General features: G+C 54.1%; 1 protein-coding gene across 1 annotated transcript in view; it reads left to right on the top strand.

Annotated features, from left to right (window-relative positions):
* Window positions 1–1650: 1650 nt before the first annotated feature.
* The window catches only part of MID2 (midline 2), a 173099-nt gene continuing 154279 nt past the window's right edge, over window positions 1651–20470 (top strand). Inside the window, exon 1 of the mRNA XM_064517997.1 lies at window positions 1651–1855. The gene's annotated coding sequence lies outside the window, so the exon portion shown is untranslated. The remainder of the gene's footprint in view (window positions 1856–20470) is intronic.

The following is a 20470-nucleotide window of genomic DNA, read 5'->3' as shown; positions in this document are numbered from 1 at the left end:
GGCTCGGTTACCTGCGGAGCCCCTTGTAATGGAGTGTTTGTGATCTCCAGTCATCTGCTAGCTGTTAGCAGCCTGATTTCTGCTGCAGACTGATGTGCCTCGGGTTGCACATCTGTGCTATTATCTTCGCTGCTCCCTGCTGCTTCATGTTTCCATTGGCAGGTACAGGCAGTGTCTCCCCCCTGCGCTGCCTCATCCGAGCTGTATCGTGTTCACACGTGTGCACAGCCTGTGCTGGGGTCTCTGCACCTGGTAGTCTGTGACCCCAAACACCAGCGCAGGATGTCTAACTCTGCCAAACAGACTAAATCTGATCCCAGGTATCTGCTGCAGCCTGTTAATAGCGCCGAACTCAGGAAAGCTGCTTTCATTTCCTGCCTGTCTAAATGAAGGCAGAATTGGGCCCTGACGCGCTCTGATCCGGCTGTTTGTTCTCTTCTCGCTTGGGCTGCACAGATGCAAATGACAAGAATCAGTCCCAGGACAGCTATGAATTACGTGACTTGGCCACAGCGATGCAGACTGTGTTTTCCCTGCCAAAAGAGCAGAGATGGGATTTAACGCAGAATAACTGGTGCATGTTAACTATCCCGCTGTCAGATTCTCCGAGGGAAAAGGATCTGTGATTTTTCTGCAAGGTAAACTAGGTGAGAACAACCCCGGCTGTGGTTATGATGTTGACCCCTGCTCCTCAGTAGAGCACAGCTGTCGTCTTCCCCTGGAATTTTGCAGTGTGACAGCTACCGTGTGCTCGGCGCCTCGCTGTAAAAACGGAGCAGATTCCCTATGTGTGTGCGTGTGTGTGCACACGTGCAGCGATGGTATCGCAGTGAGCTAAGGGCAGAAAATGAAAGGGCTGCAGGTCCCTGCGCACTAAACCTTTGCTTTAACATCGGAAAGGATCTCTTCCCACCTCCCCGCGAGGCGCCAAGAGCCTGGATATACTTTTCCTCATATTTATTTTAAAGAGATGGCTCATTTAACACTCTGGGCAGTCTTCAAATGTAAATAACCTGTACAGCATGTATGCATGCTACCAAGGAATAAATTACATTTCTGGGTTCCCCCTCCCTAGTATCCCTTTGATATTAGTGCTTTGCATTTATGTATGTGTATGTATATATGCACTTTATAAATAACAACACAACCTTACCCAACGGTCTTTTTTACTGTATTAAGAACATCGGAATATTCATCCACTTTTTGGGACTGGGCGGGGGGAGACTGATCTAATCTATTTCTCGGCTGTATCTGCCAACGGAAAAGCAAACATATTAGAAGAGTTGTTGCGAAGAGACTGAATCTCCAAGCATCTCCTCCGCTGTAATACCGAGTAACGAAACACCCCCGGTCTCCCTGAGCGCCTCTGCCCGGCTCTGCCTCTCCCTGCCTCTGCGGCCGCCGCTGCCCTGCGCGCCGGGAAGCAGCGTTTCCCGACGCCGCGCTCCCGTCGCCGCCGCGGGGACCCGGCGCGGCAGGGCCTGCAGGGCGGGCCGGGCCCCGGGGGCGCGGCGGGGCCCCGCGCGGCAGCCGGGCCCGCGTGGGTGGCTCCGGCCGGCGGCGGCCGCGGGGCGGCGCCGCGCTGCCCGCCCGGCCCCGGCGCGCCCTTGGCTCGGGGCCGCCGCGGCGGGGCCGCCTCACCTGCGGCGGCGGGGAGGGCGGGGAGGGCCGGGCCGGCGCGGGGGGCGGGAGGAAGGCAGGGCGCGAGGGAGGCAGGGCGGAGGCGGCGGAGCGCGGCGCCCGCCTCCCGCCCCGCGCTCCGCTGCCGCCCGCGCCGCCGTCTCCCCCGCGCCGCCGCCGCCGCCGCGCCTCCAAGATGCCCGGGCAGCGGCGGGGAGGCTGCCGCAGCCCGCTGGTAGGTAGCGGCCCCGGGGGAGCGGGGCGGGTGGCGGGGGCCGGGCGCGGGGCCGCGGCGCTGCCGTTGCGGTGCGGCAGCAGTGGCGCAGAGCGGAGCGGGGCCCGCAGCGGGCGCGGCGCGGCCGGGGGCTGCCGCCCGGCCCGGCCCGGCCGCCGGCGACGCCCGGGGCCGCTGGCGGCTCGCAGCTCCGCCGGCCGCCAAGTGTGTTTGCAGATGCCCCCGCGCACCTCCCGGCCCTGCGCGGCGCGGGGATCGGCGGAGTTTGCGCTCGGAGCCCTCCCAGCTGCCCCGGCCCCGGGAGGAAGTTCAGGTGCGCCGAGCCCCTCCGCAGAGCGCGGCGCGGCGAGGGGCAGGGAGCCACCCTGGCTACCTCCTGCTCATCCCCCTTTGCTCGGCGCCGTCCTGGTGGGAAACAGCTCTTCCTGGCTGCTGGGCCTTCAGGCCGGCGAGCCGGAGAGGACAGACTTGCCTTCCCGCTCCGCATAGGCTCCCCGTGCCAGCCGGTTTGGTGACGGAGCATCTCCCACCCTCTCGCCGCTTTTCCAGGTAGCGTGTGTGCGTGTCACATCCTTTCATCCGGCGACTACGCTTCAAATCACTGCGTTTTCGGTTTCGGGCTCCCACTGCTGACAGCAGGCAGCCCTGTGCAGCGTGGCTGCTCTGGTGGCTCCGGTTTTCCTCGCTAGCAGTGTTTCACGGCTTTAGCGGTGATAAAGTTTAGCTAAATTGAAGTTAAAAGATAACGGGTTCTCCTGAGGTTGGCTTCTTTAGAAATCTTATAGGATTCTTGCAAAGCAAGGCAGAAATGGGCACAGGTGATGTCTGTAATAACACTAACCCCTCTGTCTCACTGAGAGACTGGGCAATATTTCATGGGCTATTGCTCTGGCATCTTATCGACTGTGCTCTTACTGATATTATTGCTAGTCCTGGAGTGTAGCATATTTTGGTTGCATCGACTATCTGACAAGTTGTTAGAAAACGTGCCCGAGTGACACATGAGACTTGAATTCCTGGTCTTCAAGCTTTGTTTATGTGCCTCGCCTCCAAAAACGTATCAGCCGCGTATTTTATTGCCCTGATGTGCACAGCTAAAGACGTTTGTAACGTCGTTCGGGTGGCAAACGGCCGTTCCCTTGAATGGGCTGTAGAGCTTTTGGAGAGGGCGAATGTGTCTTGGTGCACTACGGTTTTCTCAAGTCTCAACACGCTGCGGTGTTCATGGCTGAAGCCGTGCCTGCTCTGGCTGGCCCTTGCCCAGGTCTTCTCCTGCTCTGGAGCAAGCCCTGAAAGCGCCACCGAGTCTTTGCTGTTGGAAAGTGGCTTCGAGGAGCCTGTCTCTCTCTGAGGAGCTGCCGCGGCTAGAGCGAGGCTGGCTCTCCGCGTCGGCACGGAGTCGTCGTGTGTTCCTAGACAGAGTATTGTCTTACCAGTGAGGTCACTGCTGGACAGCATGCTGGGAATTTGGGAAGCGGCGCCAACCGCTTGTCGTGCTGCGCGCGGGACTGAGACGTGTCGAGTCGGGCTTTCAGCTGCTCCTTGAACCTTCTAGTAAGAAGGATGGTGCCCTTCCTTCCTCATCTCCCCCTACTGCAGCGTGACCTGGGGGTTTGGGGCGGAGGGGCTGAGGTCCTGCACGGCTCGGTTTGGGGTAGAGGAGGGCAAAATAGGGGATGTGGAGTGAAACGTCTGTGGAGTGATCAAAGGAGGGCTGTGCGTGCAGAGCTTTGTGGCTTCTGCAGGTGCCTTGGTCTCTGCGCCGGGGTTGTCGCTGCTGCGTTTAGCCTGCTAGGAACGCACGCAGAGCTGTTCAGTTGGCTTTTCCCCCTTGTGAATGGGCAAGAAATAAGGGGGAGGGCGAGGGGATGAGTGCAGGTTTATTTGTGGCGTTTGCCCACTGGGCGGTGGTGTTGCAAGGCTGCGACGGTCTCTGTTCCAGGGGGCTACTCCACAAAACTACTTCTGGGAAATCAGCTGGGAAAAGGCAGTGAGTGGGATACAAATGCAAGGAGGAAGAGCAAGCGGCAGCGAGAGAAGCAGTTGCATTGATCCAGGCAGGTGGTGTTATTGCTACAGAGCCCTGGGTGCGCCTGCTGCTTTGCAAACACTGAGAGACAGGTCTGTGCCCTGCAGAGCCTTTTGCGGCGTCGGGTGAAAGCAGTGCATGCACTGAGTGTCCTGAAAGTTGCGCTGCCTGTTTTGTAAACGTTGCTTTAGAAAATAAAATGATGCTGCAGCGTATGATAAATTCCATCCCTTGAAGTGTCTGCTCGCACACGCAGCGTGGGCTGACGGCCTCGTAGGCAAAGGCACAGCACGGGGGCGGGGGGGAGGTTGCAAACAGTTCGTATGCGGTTGCATAGATGTGTGTTTGCACATCAACAGGGGTGGGCTCGTCCTTGAGACCACAAGAGATGGGCTGACTTTTGGAATCAGGATTGTCTCACTGAATCATCTCCTCTTTGGGCTGGGGAGGTGTGTTTCCAAATCCGCACCTGAATTTTTCATCCTGAATCCCCTACCGTTTGGCTTTAGGGGGGTTTGTGCACAGTCAGCAGCTGGGGCTGCTGCTGGGAGTTGCTTGGCCAGTTGGAAGTACAGAGCGTTTTGCTGAACCTGTCGCGTCTCAGGTCAGCTACTGACTTTGGACCGTTCTCGTGTCTCCAAAGCTATGCTTTTGAAATGTGGCTGGTAGTCTGAGAAACTGTGGCTCTTGGCTGTCCAGGCAGAGATGCTGGATCTCTGCAGATCCAGGGAGGTGGACTTTCAGTGCAAGCTGCACAGCCATTTCTTTAAAAGAAGCCGAAAAGTATAATTTTTTTTTTTTTTTTTTAACCTCTGGAGACTGTTACTGCTTCCGGTAGAAGGAACCCACCTTCACTCACTTGCAATCTCTGTCTTAGACTGGTGCTCCCCTCTTGGGACAAGCTAGCACAGTGTTTCAGGGGATGATGTGGCTGCAGAGAACACGTGGATGCTTTGGAGAGCAGCCTCTTGATGCTGTCTTACTCTCTCTGAAGTGGGCTTAGAGAAGATTACAGTCATCCTTTATTATTATAACAGGGCTCTCTGGTAATGGCTTCGGCATGGAACCAGCCAAATTTGTGGCACCAATAGCTTAGGGTCCGTGCTGTCGAGAATCTGCCTCCCCAGAGCACCTGGGCTTCAGGTGCTCTGGGACCAACATCAAGTCCATTCCTCAGGAAGCCCTTCCAGGCTCTTTGCAGCAGGCTGAGCAGTGGAGCTTTTCTGCCCTGGTTCTGGGAAGCGTCTGACACTGCTCCCATGTGCACTGCATGCCTAGCCCTGAGCATCCTCCTCGGCGGAAAAGAGCAGCCGCAGTGAGTTTTGGAGTCTGTCCTCATTGCCAGGGCTCAGATAGGGCTTGAACTTGTGCTTTGTAGGCACCTGAGTAAAGTCGTCTGCTTCTTTTACTTGTTTTTTTTTTTTTAATCCCAATCCAAAATTTAAAAAAAAAGGGCATGTTGCAGCTTAATGAGAGCCTGGCTTTACTGTCATCTGTTGCAAAGGAGCAACTCTGTTGGCCTCTGATTCATGGGCAGAGTACGTGGCAAGGAAGCCAGCGACTGACCTCCCTTGGCCGCGTGTTCGAGCCTGATTGCTAGCTGCACAGTCCCGTCCGCCCAGTGCAACGGCACCGGAGCGGAGCTCGGGGTCCCGAAAATGCCGGGGCAGGGAGGTTTCAGAGGGGAGAATGGGGCGTTTGTGCGCCGCTGAAAAGCTGCATTGTGCTGGGCGAGGGCAGCATGGCTCCAAGCTGGCGGCCGCGGGCGGGTGGGCACTAAGGCTGCCGGCAGCCCCGCTCGCTGGCGGCGGCGCTGGGAAGGGAACGTCTCGGCCCTCGCATCCCGTCCCGCCTTCCTGTTTTCCTGCGTGCGGCCGCTGGAAAACATCACGTTACCTCTTCTGCCGGCGGCCCGCGCCGTGTCCCTTGTCTGGTGGCTGTGTGGGTGTGGAAAGGGGGACAGCGCCGAGGCTGGAGCCTGCAGCTTGCTTCGTCCTTGGGAGTGATATGGGGCCCTAGCGCTGCGGACCCTGCTTTGTCGCGACGAGAGCGTGGGGGCTGGAGGGCACGGGGACTCTGTCAGCTTAATTGCAACGTATAGCGCTTGTTGGCCGGAGCAGCCTGCCCTCCCCCCGGTCCTTGTTCCCAGCCCCGGAGCGGGCTGGCCAGCGTGGACGGCAGCAGAATAGCTCCTTTTGTGAGTCTTGCTACGCCGCCGTTCCTCGGGAAATCGGCTATTGTGTTTGCCGGCGCAGGCAAGGCTCCCGGCTTCTCCCTCCCTCCCCTCGCTCCGTCCCGGTCTGTCCCGGCGCGTGGGCTGTCCTCGGCCCCTTTTCCCGGTGGGCACTGCGATGCCCTGGCACCGCGACGCCTTGGCACCGCTTTGCAGCCCAGACCTGCCAGCCCGGCGCGTGCCAGCAGGCCCCTGGGCCGGGAGGGCAGCGGCTCACGAGGGAAACAAGCGGGTTTTGGGATATCCTTTCCCTTGCTGCCTACCTGTCCAGCTGACCTGGGGCTCCCGGCTTGGTGCCGGGGGGTGCGTTACGTACCCGTGTGGGAAAAGGCCGGCGTGCTGGACGGCAGAGCCGCCGTTCTCGCCACCCCGCGCTCTGCCTCGGCGAGGGGTGGCTTGTGACCGCCCAGGCTCCGCTTGGTCGCCTTGGAAGTTGCTTGAGGGATTTGGAGGGTGTTTCCCAATGAAAGCCATGTTTATTATTTCAAACTGTGCTAGCTGGGATCCTTCCAAGTGGAGGAGCGTGCTCGGTGTCCTACTGCAAACAACCTGTCTCAATAAATGGACATCCGCTCTTCCCCAGCTGCTGCGTTTCGGCAAATGCTACTGCTGGTCTGCTCCGATTTCCTCTTGGGCTTTCCTGGAGGGATTTCCAAGGAGCTTTGGAAGGAAGAGGGTACAGGTGGCATGTAGTTTGAATATGGTCTGTCGGCCAAAATGCCCCATGGATGAACTGGGGCACTACCTAAGTAGGTGAAAAATGATGCTGGGTCTTTCACGTTCAAAATTTAAGAGCAGAGAGACTAAACAGAAGGGCTTTTTCTACAATCGTTGCAGGGTTGGATGCTGTAGGCTCTCTGGTCTTAAAACTGTGTTACATATGTGTTGATTTGGGCTCTGCGCTTGCGAGGAGAAGGGAAAGCATGGTAGACTGTGAAAAGCCAACATGAGAAATAATAGGAAACCTGCTACGTCAGTGAGAAACTGAGGGCAAATCAAATAGATGTTTTTTTGCAGGCCTCATAAGAGAGCGTTTTGCAGGTGGTGTTTGCCAGCTCTGCCTTTGAGTGACTTTCCGTACCTGTGATGCAGGAGTACAAAGACTTGCCTGCTTTCTGTGAAGTGGCTTGGGATCTTTAAATGAAAGGGGCTCTGTGCATGTGCAAAATATTACTGTTATTATTTATTTCTGGATTTATGTCTAACAGTGAAATTAATTGTTAGGTCTGTTTGTTTATTTCCCATTTTACAGGCGCAGTAAATGAGCCACACCGGGGTAATGGCCTAGAAATTAAGTTTCATTTTAATAAGCAAACCCGGTTTTGAGCGGTTGACCAAAGGGGAAAAAGAACCTTAACTTCAGACAGCAAGCAGAGATCTTTCTAATGGAGAGTTTAAGCATGGCATAATAAATGCAAGCTGGCAGGAGATTTGTATGGGAGTAAGAAGAGAAAAGATGCGTACACGCACGCATCTCTGAAATACAGCCGTGCAGCATCCTTCAGCAGCGAGAGATGACATAGAATAAATTAGCTTCTGGTTTTTCAAAGAAACGCAGGGCGAGTTAGATGCGTTTCATGGACAGTTGTCAGAAGGATCCCACAAAATCTGGCTGTGTAACTGGGCTGGTTAAAATTAGGCGGTGTGAGGCTGTCTAATTACACTCGAGCACCTAAAACATGCTGTGGTCCGGGGAGGCTGTGCAGCACCGCGGAGCACAGCGCTGATGCTGGAGCATGCTAACGCGAGGCTTTTAGCAGCCCGCACTGCCGGGAGGCTCCTCGTTGCAAGGGAAAAGCTGGGTGTTGGGACAGCCTCCGATAAGCCCCTGGAGATGAACCCGTCTGGTTTTACTCTCCTGCTTCCCAGCTGTATGTCCCAGGAGGAAGGGAGGGAGGAATTTGAAGCGGTTTCTTGGAGCTGCAGAGTGACTTGGCTAATGCTGGGTAAAAGGAGCAGGCTGGGATTTTCGTCGTGTGCCGTGCTGACTCAGCCTGCTGCCGGCGCGGTCCCGCCGGCCTCCCGTTGCCTGCTGGAGCAGCGCGGTGTGCTGAACGCACCTGCGCTCACGTGGTGGTGGGTGTAGGCGTCAGCAGCTGATGCCTGAGATGCTGCAACCCCCAAGGCTTTGCTTGGGTAGCGGAGCCCTGCCGGGGGTGCGCGTTGTCCTCTGGCATGGGACCTGCTGGCTGTACCGCTTCAGGCCAAAGGTCTGTCTCGCCCGATGGTTTCTCTCCAGCAGTGGCCATAAGAAGATGCTTTGGGAAGAGAAAGAATGAGGCAAGCAAGGATAGTGGGGGCCTGTAGCCCCCGTGCGCAGGGGAGCCGGGGCAGGCAAGGGAGGCAGCTAGCTTCCTGTCCATCGGGCAGGTGCTAGAAAGCCCCAAGGGCTGGATCTGCCACCCGTGCAGGGAGGCAGGTGTGGCTCCAGCACGGTGAGGCTTGAGAAGCCCTGCAGAAGGGGCTTTATCCTGGACCCAGCTAGTACCTGCTGGGTCACTCCTGCCCCGGAACCGTGGCTCTGGATGAGATATCTGCACCTCAGATAAATTCTTCCACCCAGTTTCTCACCTGGGAGTCCCTGGGAATTTCCTGGGCCTGGGGAGATAGGACGTGTGCCTCGTGGTCCCTGGAGAGGAGGGAGCAGGTGTGCTGCAGCCGTGTCCCCAGCAAGGGATGGTGGCTTTAGTGCTCCCCCTGTGATGCACAAGCTTGGGGGAGCTGCTCCCTGCGTGCTGCTGTCTCTAAGGGTTTAGTGGCAAGAGACCTGAACTGGCCTGTTAACCCGTGCGGTCCTTTGCCAGAGGAGATGCTGCTCCTCGTGGTGGCTTGCTGGGACCACCAGTGGAGCCCCGACGCTTCCGGTCATGGAGCAGAGGGCCATGATAAAATGGGCTCTGTGTAAATGCCCTCTCGGATCATAGGGCTAGGCCTTGGTAGCTCAGGAGGTTGGTGTGGAGGCTTTTTGAAGGTGTGAGGCCACACTGATGTGCGGGAACCCTGGGAAGGGTGAGAAGCCGGGACCTCTACCAGGTCCCGGGCCTGTTTGTGCAGCACTGTCCTCTGAAGGAGCAGAGGCATCTGCATTGCTTCTGTGCCTGTCCCTCAATTGCAGAAAGAAAACACTGGCCAAATCTGTCAGGTCTGAAAAGTCCTTCGGTGGCCCAAAGGAAGCCCCCAGGCAGAGGTCAGATGTGGGGAGGCCCCAGCTCTGAAAAGGGTTAAACGTGCTGCTGCAGGTGGGTGCTGAGAGGCAGATGTGCCCCCTCGTGCATCCAAGTGAGAAGCAGCTCGACCGGGATTGAGAAGTTTTGTATCGAACAGGAATGGAGCATGCAGGTGCTGGAAAGCAGCAAAGATGTCTCGTCAGGTGACACTTTACTGTGTACGCCGACCGTTTGGCTCTCATCTCGTTGCATCAAAGCTGTGCTGTTGAGCGGGAATTTAATGCTGGGGACTGTGGTCTGGAGGAGACGCACGTCAAGGGAAGGGCGACGTGCTGGTGGACATGCTGTCGGCGAAGGAGAGGGAGTCGGTTACCCTCGGTTTCGGGGACAGGATTCCCGGGCGCGCTCTCCTCTCCTCCAGGGCGAGGAAGTAGGTAATGAGCCATGCTGCCGAACCTGGCACGCGCGAGCGTGCGGCTGTTTGTCAGAGATCTAGTCGGGAAAAGGATTGTTGAAATTCAAAGCGGAAAGGTCAAATGATGTCCCAGGCACAAAGCTGTCATCCTAATGTAATAGCCAGGTTTGTAACTGGGTTGGAAGCAATCAAAGAAGAAAGTAAAGCACCTCAGGGCTGGGGCACTGCTGAGAGAAGGGGTCTTGCAGGAGTGCAGTTGGACTTTCAGGAGCGTGTGTAACCAGCTGGCAGCCGGTGCTATGCATACATCGGAAGCACCTAATTTGCAGTCTGTCTCCAAGACTGGAGGAAAGAAATTCTTCCAATTCTTCCAGTTATGGGTGAGCTGAGTCAGGATGACATCCTGCATTTAGCGCTTGCTAAAATACTAATTTTAGCCCAGTGCACATAAGGGTAGTGGTGGTGTCTGGAGGAGTCTTGTTTGGCATCGTCTGTCTAGCTCTTCTACCTGCTTAGCTCCAAGAAAAAGAAGCGTGCAGCTGTGGCCAAGACTTGCACAGATTTGCTGAGGGAATCAGAGGAATTGGGTCCTGGGCTCCAGCCCTTCAGTGTTGGCAGAGAGACATCCTGGGGAGTGGAGATCCAGGGTTTGCTTCTGAGTAGAAGGTATTCCCAGGAAGGCAGCACGCAGACTGAACATGCCTTTTGCATCTGTGGCCAGAAGTGATTTGCTCGCAGAGTGCTGGCTTCTTCACATGGAGAAAATACCAGGTGCAAAAGGACTCTTTAGCAGAGAAAGGCCTAAAAAGAAGAAGCTGAAGCTGCACAATTCAGATGAGAAAGAAGGCATGGATTTTTAATGATGTGCATGACTAATTGCTGGAAGAAACTCTAAGGGAGGCAATGACGTTCCAGGAACTTACCCCGTTTAGGTCCAAAGGCATCCAGGGAATGGGGGGAGTGTCAAGCCAAATGCAGCGGCCTCTGCTACGCATCAGATCAGGCTGTTGAAGACCTTTTGGCCTTGAAACTACTGATCTCAGAGTCGCCCAAAGGCTTAGCTCTGGGTTTCTGCCAGCTGGGAACAGGCTTGGAGCCTTTCGCTGTCTGTGATGATTTGGTGTCCCTCTTGGACTCCCATAAAGGCCGCGGCTTAGCGTTGATGCATCCACAGGGATGATGATGTGCGTGTCCTCAGGGTAAAGGACCTGTCAGTGTTTGCATCCATTTTTGCAGGGTGTCTTTGCCTCTCGTTTTCTGAGATCTCCCTGGAGTTGTGCAAAGCCCAGTGCAGGCTGTCCTGCGCTGTGAAAGCAGTACACGGGGTCAAGGAGAGTGTATTGACAGGATGATGGGCCAAAAAACTGGCTTGTGTCAGTTGGTTAATAATATGGCCTGAGGGGACAGCAGGATGCGCGAGGCACTGTGGCAGAAGAAATCCAGAAACTCTGAATTGTTACAGAAATTTATTGGCTCAGTCTGCATTAAAAAAAAAAAGGTATTTATCGTAATGCATCGACACATTCTTAAAGCTGGTGCTTCAGAGTCGCTGGAATCCTTCCGACATCGCGGTCCCTGGCGCAGCTTGCGCACACATTGTCTGTCTCCGAAACTTTATATGTAAACACTGCAAGCTCATTTAAGCAGCGTGCATGTTGTAAAGTATTTTTCCATTGATGGTTTTGTTCTAGCACCCGCTCTGCGTTCTCGTCGCCCTGTGACTCCGCTCCAGTCGGACGTGCTGAGGCAGCAGGCGCTTCCCTAGAGCTGAAGCGTTTGTCCGAGGGGCTGGAGCAGCACGGAGCGAGGACCTGAGCCTGGCTCTGAAGCTCCGCTCCTGTGTTCCCTTTGAGCTTGCAAGATCCTGATCTTCAGCTAGAGAATGGGCCGGCAACAAATGCATTTGTTTAGCAAATTAGCCCTGATTTCTTCTGGCTTGCGCTTTGCATCATGGTATGTTTACAGCGTGCTGGGACCTGGCCTCAGCTTTCTGCAGTGAAGCCTCTGTCTGCCTGGGTTGTTTTTTTTTCCTCTCAGAAATGAGCTGTGATTTTGCTTGGAAGTTTTCCCTGGCTGCTGGTAGTTCCGTCTCTTGCTCCGTGTTGCTGGAAGCTTTTGCGTGCCTGTTAGTAAGGAGGACTGGGCTGGGCTTTGTTTTGCAGAAAGGTGTTAGGTGCCGAGTTGTACAACTTGGGGCCTTGTTCTGTGAAAAGCAGTCCTGGCTGCAATCATTTATTTTCTTGCTTGACTTGTTTCTTTTGCACTCTGAGTGGTGAGTGGGGTGGGTGCCTTCTGAGATCTCTGCTGAGCCCTGCGACCGTGCCTGAGCTTCTCCTGAGCCCCCGGTTTTCAGGGCTTCACCTCTCAGAGCTGCTTTTCTCCCAGGATGGGTTGTGTGCTTTCCCTTCCAGGGATAGACCCCTCTTGTTTATCCTCCCTAGGATTTTGCTGTGTTTTCTTCTCGGCCTCTAAATCCTGACTTGATGTTTCCTGGCTTCCTTTTTCTCCCGCAAAATCTTTGTCCTGCCCTCTATCTCCTGGAAGCATCCAGCTTGCTCACCCCCAAATCTCCTTTACTCCACCCCTCCCTTTTCCCCTGCCCTTCTGCTGCTCTCCCTTCCTCTGAGCCCCCTCTGATAAGATGTGCTGCAGCGGTTTTCCTGGCCGGGTCAGGAGGTTGTCTTCCTCGTGCCCTGGCAGAGATGCTCTGGCCCGTGCTGTGTTTGTTCCTAGCAGAACAGGCTTATCTGAGCTCTTCCTGTTTCCCTTTCCTTCTCCCTTGGCATCTTTGCCCCCACTGTTTTCTCCCTGCCTCTTTCTTGCCCTCCCTCATCTCTTCTTAACCCCTTGGGGTTGCTCTCCCTGTTGCTGATGCCTCCCAGATCTGTGCAGGCTTGAGTCTCCATGGCTTAGCGCCCTGCCCTTTCTTCTTCCAAGTATTTGTTGTCCTCCTTACCCCGAGGCGAGTCCCATCAGCCTCCTGGCTGCTGCTTCTGTGCCGGGCCAGGGCTACATCCTGCACAGTGTCCTGTCTGCGGTTTCTGGTCTGCTGTCCCCCCTCCCACGCCCAGGCTGGCATCTCGTATGTTCATCCAGCTTGCTGCCCTTCCTCCTGCTGCTGCAGCTGCCTGCTGCGTGTAGTCTTGTTGCTCCCTCCCTGTCCCATCAACGTCTTCCCTTCTGCTCCTGCGCTGGGCTCAGCCTCGCACCCCTCGGCGTGTGACCCACCTTTGTGCATGCGTGCTCGCTCCCTCTTCTGCCCTGCATGCGTTTCATTCCTCGCTCGCTATTCCCCGTTCATCCCCATTTGCTGCCAGCTCTGTGATCCCTTCCTGATGCTCTTAGATTCTTCTTCACGTGGCCCTACAGCTCCGCCGGTGAGAAACTTTGCAGGAATCTGAAGCTTCCTCAAACTCCTGCCACGGTTGCTGTGTCTTTGCGGGATTGTAACTCCCTGCAGCCGTGCCTGTTCGTGTGCCCTCGCACTGCGGAGGCTGTTGCACCTCTGTAAAAACGGGGTTTTAAGAGTAACAGCTCTGCTTTGCTGTTGTCTCACACTAGTTTGCTACGTGTCAAAGTGGGCAGGGAAGCAGGTTGTGTGCGTTTGCAGGGCTCCCATGCACTGCTTCTGCACAGAGATACCAAGTCCCTGAATGTTTGCAGAGGGAGCACAAAATGCACAGAATAAAACCTTGAAACACAAAGCCAGTGCCTAGCTCCAATGCTAAGAAAACTGCAGTGAAGGGATTGATAAATCTTCTTGCACACGCCAATAGATTATTCTTGTGCACTGACAACTTCCAAGCTAAATGCAGTGACGTTGTGGCTTCTGCTTTCCGTATCTCGGAGAGATGCCGAAATGCAGTGTTGGGCTGTGTGTGCTCCACTGCGTATAGTGTGAAACTTGAAATAATTTGTGAGAAAAATACTGCACTGGTCTTTGATTTCGTTATGGTTTTGAAGAAAGGAGCCCAGCTTCTGGTTGTCATCAGAGGTCCCTTTTTTGGTTGCTGGCTTCTGTCGCTTTTACGGCCTTGTGTCCCTTCCTTGTGTTGCATGTTTGTTATTTTCTGGGCTGAAATATTTCCTGAAATATCCTTTTTAAATCCCTTTTGTCTGATTCCTCGAGATGTTTAACAGCACTTCCTCTGACGAATACTTAGCAACCAGCATTATCGTTCTGCTTGCTGGTGATTCGGACCAGCCTGTGCAGCGAGGTCAGTAGTGGCATGGTGATGGGTGTCTTGGCGATCAACGCGCAGTAGGGTTGGCATTGCTGCAAAACGCAGGTAGGTGATAACGCTCATCGCTCTGGGGCCAGCACCGGCAGAGCAAGACCTGGGAGCAAAGTTGGAATGAGTTAATGTAGCAGCTGTAGCTCCGCGTGCCTTGGGAGGAGACTGCAGTGCAGGAACCCAGCATTCTTTAGCGCTTCCTGTTTCTTTGCTCTTTTACGTGCTTTACTCTCGCCCAATTGAGTGGAAGTGCTGTGTTGGAGTGGGGAGCCTGGCATTAGGAGACGGCAGACCCAGTCTGGTTTCTTGCTGGGCTTCTGCTGACAGTGGCCTGTTTCTGGCCACTGCTGCTGCTCGGGCCCACGTCTGAGACGTGGGGTGACGAGACTGCTCCCGCGCTGGCTCTGTCGTCGTTCCCGCATGTAGGGATTCGCTCTGCAGTTGGGTTTTGTGGCCTGGCGAACCAATGCATTGATAAAAATAGCTTGAGTGTCTCAGGTGAAAAGCATCGTGCAAATACACCCGGTGCTGGAGGGCAAGAAGAGAGAGCGTGCACAGAGGGGGCTTTGCTGCCTTTCCATCTCCCCGCAGCCCGACAAGCTGCTGAACACTCGCAGCCCAGGGATGCAAAGGAGCATGTTTTGGGCAGGCAAGGCTGAATTGATTTTTTTTTCTTAATTTTTATTTATTCATTTATTTTTAATTCTTTCACCCCTGCCAATGCTTTCTTAAGTCTTTGGCTGCTGACTTATTCCACGTGTGACCTGAGAAAGTGTGCCCCGTTCCCTTTAGCGTCCTCAGCATTTGGGTGCATTTATTCTTCTTTAACTGCCATATACTTTGCCACCTGTCTGCAGATCTGCGCCAAGCTTAGCGCGGAGAATCAAGGCAGCCGGCGGCTGCAAGAGGGGAAGATGCCTCTGAATGTAAAACTCTGTTTCCAGCGAGCCTCTTGCAGAGTCTGTGGTTATTACATTTGTCTTCAGTTGCTCACTGAGACAGACTCAAAATGCAAAATACGGAGCGTTTATTTTCCTTTCAGATCATTAAAAGAACACTTCAGTGTTATATAGCAGGTATTGTCTGTGCTGTGCCTCTCATGGCTAAAAGCCATCCTCTGCCTTCCACCGGGAGCCTGCAGGGAGGGAGGGGAGTGGGGATGGCAGGAGTAAATTAGCTTTGTAGTTAACTGCTTCATCTCATGAATTGCATCTAAGGAGAGCTGCGCTGCCGCCAGATGAAAGGAAGATCTGTAGCCTGCGCCTGCCAACAAAATTATTCCAGCTCCTGTCCTCGAGCGCGAGGGAGTTCTCTCTCGGTTAGGCGAGTTAGTGGAGGTGGGCTAAGCTGGGGGACGGGTGAGTGCAACGTGAGGACGTGCGTGTGACGAGGCAGAGCAGGCTGCTGCGCCCGTGGACCTGGAGGCGATGGAGACAATTGGCACGATCTTCACTCATCTGGGAAATAGCGTGTGATTTGTGTAATTAAATCTGCTCTGTGATAGAGCCTGGATGGATGGGGTTAGGGAGCACTAAGTTAAAGAGTTTATTGTTCCTTCACCAAAACTGCCTCTTTCAGGGGGCTCAGTGGTCTTGTTTCTAACATGGAGTTGTGCACTCAGGTCCTACCTTGCTCCTACAGCGTTTACTCCCATCCTGTCACTAAACGTGGGACCCTGTGGTTGGTGTCCCACAGCAGTGTAGCTTTGAGATACCAAAGAGAGGGAGACGAGCCTGTGGCCAGGCCCCAGAAGGATGCTGAGCATTGCGCTGCTCATCCTGGATCTTGTGACTCCTGGGGATGTGTCAGTGCTGCAGAAAGTGTGGAAGACGTCCGCTGCCTTGGAGAGCTGGAGGTCTGACGCTGGGAGAACAGCCACGAATGTCTGGTGATGTTTTGAGCAGGGAGTGGCAGTCGCTTGCTCCTACTCTGCGGTGCCTGGAAGGGAGAGGTTGTGGCTGGTGGCCCCAACTCGTGCCCTCGCACTGGAGGAGGGGCTGTACCAGCCTTCCCTTCTTCACCGTGCCCCTGCTTGCTGTAGCCTTCTCGCTCTTTCGTGTCTTCCCATAGATCACGAGCTCCTTTGCGCAGGGATGCTGTCTTGTAGATATGAGTAAAATGCTATGTTGATAAATGCGCAGCATGTCTCGGGCGACTCTGAGGAGTTCATTAGTAGGTGGTTGTGTGAGTTGCTGGAAAAGCACTGCTGCTTTTGGACTTGTGAGAGAATAGCATTGCTCCTGCCCAAACTTTTCAGGTTGCACATGTTTGCCCTGTGGCCTATAGCTCTGAGCTGCCCTTCCTGCCAGGGCTTCTCACTGACCGTAGCGTCTGAGGTCTTCACTGATGATACCACGCTGGTTGCTCTGGGTTGGCAGAGGAAGACCTTCATGGTGGAGGTTTGTGTATGCAACAGGCTTTCCCATTCCTCACCTGATCAGAGAGCTCCTATCTTGCTCTGGGCACCAGCAAAGCCCAGAAGCAATGACTCCATCTTTCCTGACTCTGCCTTCTGTAATGTGAGTTTATATTTTAACCTTATTCAAGACATTCCCTTGCGCTTGGCATTCTTGTTTTTAATATGCGTTTCTCTTGTACCTCCCTTTGAGAAGCATTAATTTTTGCAGCCTGTGTGCTGTATGACCCCCAGTGTCTCTGCAGGGAGGCTGGATCCTGCCTGGAAATGTGGTGCAAGAGTTTCCGAACCGCTGCTGTAGGCTGGGTGATAAAACCAGCAGTTCTGGAGTTGCAGAAACCAGAGCTTAGCGCTTGCAGGTGGATGTTCATCGCGCAGAGGTGAGAGCATTGAAAAGATCGAGCTCTTACAAAGCTGATAGCGGCTCAATCTCCAACGGACAATGATTTGGAAAATGCAAGAGTGACAAACCTGCTAGCAGCGCTGCAGATCTGTATCGCCGTGTCAGGTTATATGCTGTGCCTGCTCGCGGTGCTTCCCGTCGATTAGATAAGAGGGTATTTAGGGCAGGCACTGTCTGCTGTGCTTGTTCAGCTCCTTGTTTGGCGAGCCTCTGGCCTGGGCTAAGGACTGCAAGCATGACAGCAGAGCAGTACAAACACAATTGAAAAATAATCTCATTGTTCCTGGGAATACAGTTGGGGAAAAGCTGATCAAATTGAATTGCTGCTTTTTTGGAGATTAAGGTTAAAAGTGCTTATGCTTAGAAGTGATTTAGGGTCGGAGAGCCCTCTTGAAACGAATGCAGATGTTTCTGGGTCACCTTGGAGTGCCTGAGAATTTCATCTTGAAAGGCTTCAAATGACTTTTTATTTTTTTTTTAATTTTTTTAACGTGCTTGCAGTATGTCTGGTGAGCTCTACTGTCCCTCTTGTCACGCTGCAGCATTGGAAGGAAGATTTAGCAATCTGGCTTATGTATGGAGCATTACCAAGGGGCAAGGTAGAGGAAAATGGTTTTAAAATTGCCCTGATCTGAAAACCGCTGAGTTGCCTCCTCCACTGCAAGGGCCCTGGGAGCCCTTTTGCAAAAGGGAGGCCTGAAATACATAGGCCCTGGGCTGCTTTCTCACTCCTCGGCTCATGCAGCACGTTTCTTCCCTCAAGACTGGGCTCTGCTTTTACGCAGTTTATGCCTTTTGTTACTTGTGGCCCCTGGGCCAAGTTGCACCAATCTGGGCGCCTGTTCCTGAGCTGGGGAGGGGGGTGGTGGTGCAACTCCAAAATATCTGCTACCTGCTTTGTTTCTGCATTGAGTATTAATGCTGATTATCCCCCATTGTCTTCAGTTCCTGCAGGAAGCATTGTTTATCTTACCCATTTAGCCAGGAATGCAAGCCGAGCAAGCCCGTGCGGATATATTTAAACTTATACAAATTAGCACAATAGCCTTTGAATTTCCCGACTCTGTGGCATCAGTCGCGTGTGCAGCCTTTTCATGTTTGGGAGTTGCACTTTGTGGTTTCACGGTTCGGAAGTTGGACCAGGCCTTTGGATTAAGCAGGCCAATGGGACTCTGTAGAAATGGCTGGATCCGGGCTGCCTTACGCAACCTCCGCTTAGGAGTGCATCCAATTGCTCTCCTTAAGGAGGGCTCTCTGCAGAGACGCTTAAATAGCCTTGTTCTTACTTGCAGTTGCTCCATGATCTTGTGCCTGCTGTGCCCCGGTGCGAAACTGGACTACAGCGATGTAGTCTGCAGCTTGCCTTTTCAACAGCTTGCGCAGATGATGCAGCATGCGTTCTCGCTTGACATGGTCTTCTAAGGCGCTTTTTGTGGCACCAGGTCAGAGCTTGTCTGGGGGACACGCCATAGCCCTTGCAGGCTGAGAGTTTGCCGGCAACCTTGATCTAGGCCAGCAGCTCCTGACCTTTTTGTAGCCTTGCCTTGGTTGTGTGACGCGGTCCCATGTTTCTCCTTGCTGCTTACCCCTGCAGAGTTGGCTGGTGGCCTCTTCGAAGCGTGGAGCAGGGAGGGCAATGCACTGATGCATAAGCCAGCCCTGCTGTGGGTCCAGCACGCTTGGGCTCCGGGCCTTCACTGTGATGTGGCCATGCATTGCAAGAGAAGCCCGCTTCTTTGGTAGAAGATCCCTAATCCAAAGCCAGGCTGCCTCTGCGTGCGTGAGTGGCGTAGGCAGCTCACGCGAGGGCTCCGTAGGGATTTAATGTGAGCAAGACTCCGCCTCTTGCTTTTTGATCTAATGGAAAAGTTTGAGGGCTTCTGGTTCTTGTCTAAATAAAGTGGAACAAATTGAATCTTGATTGAGTGGCACGAAAGTGGGAAACTGCAGGAAGAAATTCCACTGAGCAAAACCCAGGACAACTCACGTGGGTGTGAGGAGGCTGCACTCGCCTACTCTAATGCTTGTGGACCTCCAGCATTTGAAAGCAAGAGAGGGAGAACTGTATGCTGCACTGTCTGCAGAATAACCAACCTTAAAGGGGAGCGGATAAGTCTTCTTTAAAATATGCTCTTTCTTAATTCTGTACTGCAATGAATATTATTTGTTCAGTAGCAGCCTCGATGTTTGCATGACACGGAGCTCTTTGGGGGGTAACAATGAAGAGTTGGCTCATCACTATGTGGTTCTTGCACCACAGTGACACTGTTGCTGTACATATGTGTTAATCCGCAGCCTCTTGGCTGAGTGGGATGTTGGGGTATTGATCGGTCAGCTGACGGAGTGCGGCTTCATTCTCAGTTGTGGATGGCGCTCATCAAGCGCCCGGTGCAAGCGCTGTGCAAACATGCCACTTCCTGCAGAGCGTGGCCAAGACAAAGATGGACCCAGCAGTGAAGGTACAGAAGACAGAGAGCAGGGGTGTTGTGACATCTCTCTTGCGGTCCCAGGCAGTCGGTTTGTGGGCCCAGCCGTATAGGACTCCCTCCTGCCCTGCAATGATGAACCGTAGAGCATGTACCGTCTCTAGCAGGATAAGATGTGAAGTGCTAAACTGCTCCTCCCCTCGCCATAAGCAGTAGGACTGGTTCTCTCAGCTGCTGCTGCAGCTGCAGGGCCTTTGCTGTTGCCCAAAGTAGAAGGTCTCCTTTGGGGCACGTAAAATCCATTGGCATCCCCTAGCCTGGGAAGCTGCTTGTAGCAGATGTGATAACGCTGCAGCAAGCTTCACCTTCCCTATTCAAAGAGTGCTAGGGGATGCTCTAGGCACCAGGCTGGACTAGATCTCCCCAGATTTGGGCCTGCCTCTGCTCCTGGCCCTTTCCTGCACTGGGCTTTGCTCCCGTGAGCCCAGCCTAAGCCTTGCTGCCTTTTTACACTGCCATTTCTCAGTGTTTCTCTAAAATCTGCTCTCCCATTGGTGAGGAGCTCTGGTGGCCTGCAGCTCCTCCAGATGACTTACAGAGCATCTTCCAAGGGTCCCTTCAGTAGTGGGAAGCTCTTAATGCTCCGATTTGTTTGTCACTTCTCTGTCAAAGAGACAAACGGCTGCTATGAAGCAGCCTCATGCATAAAAATAGTGGTGAGACCTGGCCCGGTAGGAAACACTTGAGTTGGAATAATCTCGAGGTGACTTGTGAGTGCGGTCCCTCGCGGAAGCCTTTCTCTCTCTAGTGCAAAGCCAGGGCTGCCAACGCTGGAGTGGATTGTTTGTCTTTCTCCAGCTCTCCAGAGAGAGTGAGCGGTTCATGCTCAAAATGTGCTTCTCCTTGGTGATCATGCTGCTCAAAGGTCAGTGGGATTTACGTGCAGCCACCTGCACTGCTTTTCCTTGCTTTTAATTTAGTGAAGGAGCTGAGTTTTTGCATTTGGAGACTGACTTGGCCGGCTGCAGCAGCAGCCGTGCTGCTCTGTTAATGTTGTCCTGTCCCCTGGGAAAGTGTTCAGGTGGGTCTCGGGGCAGCTTTCGTGGGATGCCCTAGCATGGGTGCAGGAGGCTGGGTTGCGCTCGAGGCACAAGACAGTTCCCTCTGGAAGAGGATGGTTTGAATTTTGAGTCTGGGAGGTGCAGAGGTTTGTCCCTTGCTCTCCTGTGCTGCTCAGCACCATCCTACCTGTGTGGGGAGGGTGAATGTCAAAGAGTGGACACCTGATAAC

The sequence above is a fragment of the Dromaius novaehollandiae genome, chromosome 11 (assembly GCF_036370855.1).
Source record: "Dromaius novaehollandiae isolate bDroNov1 chromosome 11, bDroNov1.hap1, whole genome shotgun sequence".
NCBI classification, from domain to species: Eukaryota; Metazoa; Chordata; class Aves; order Casuariiformes; family Dromaiidae; genus Dromaius; species Dromaius novaehollandiae.
Note: the sequence above shows the minus strand (reverse complement) of the source record. Positions and strands in the feature narration are given on the sequence as shown.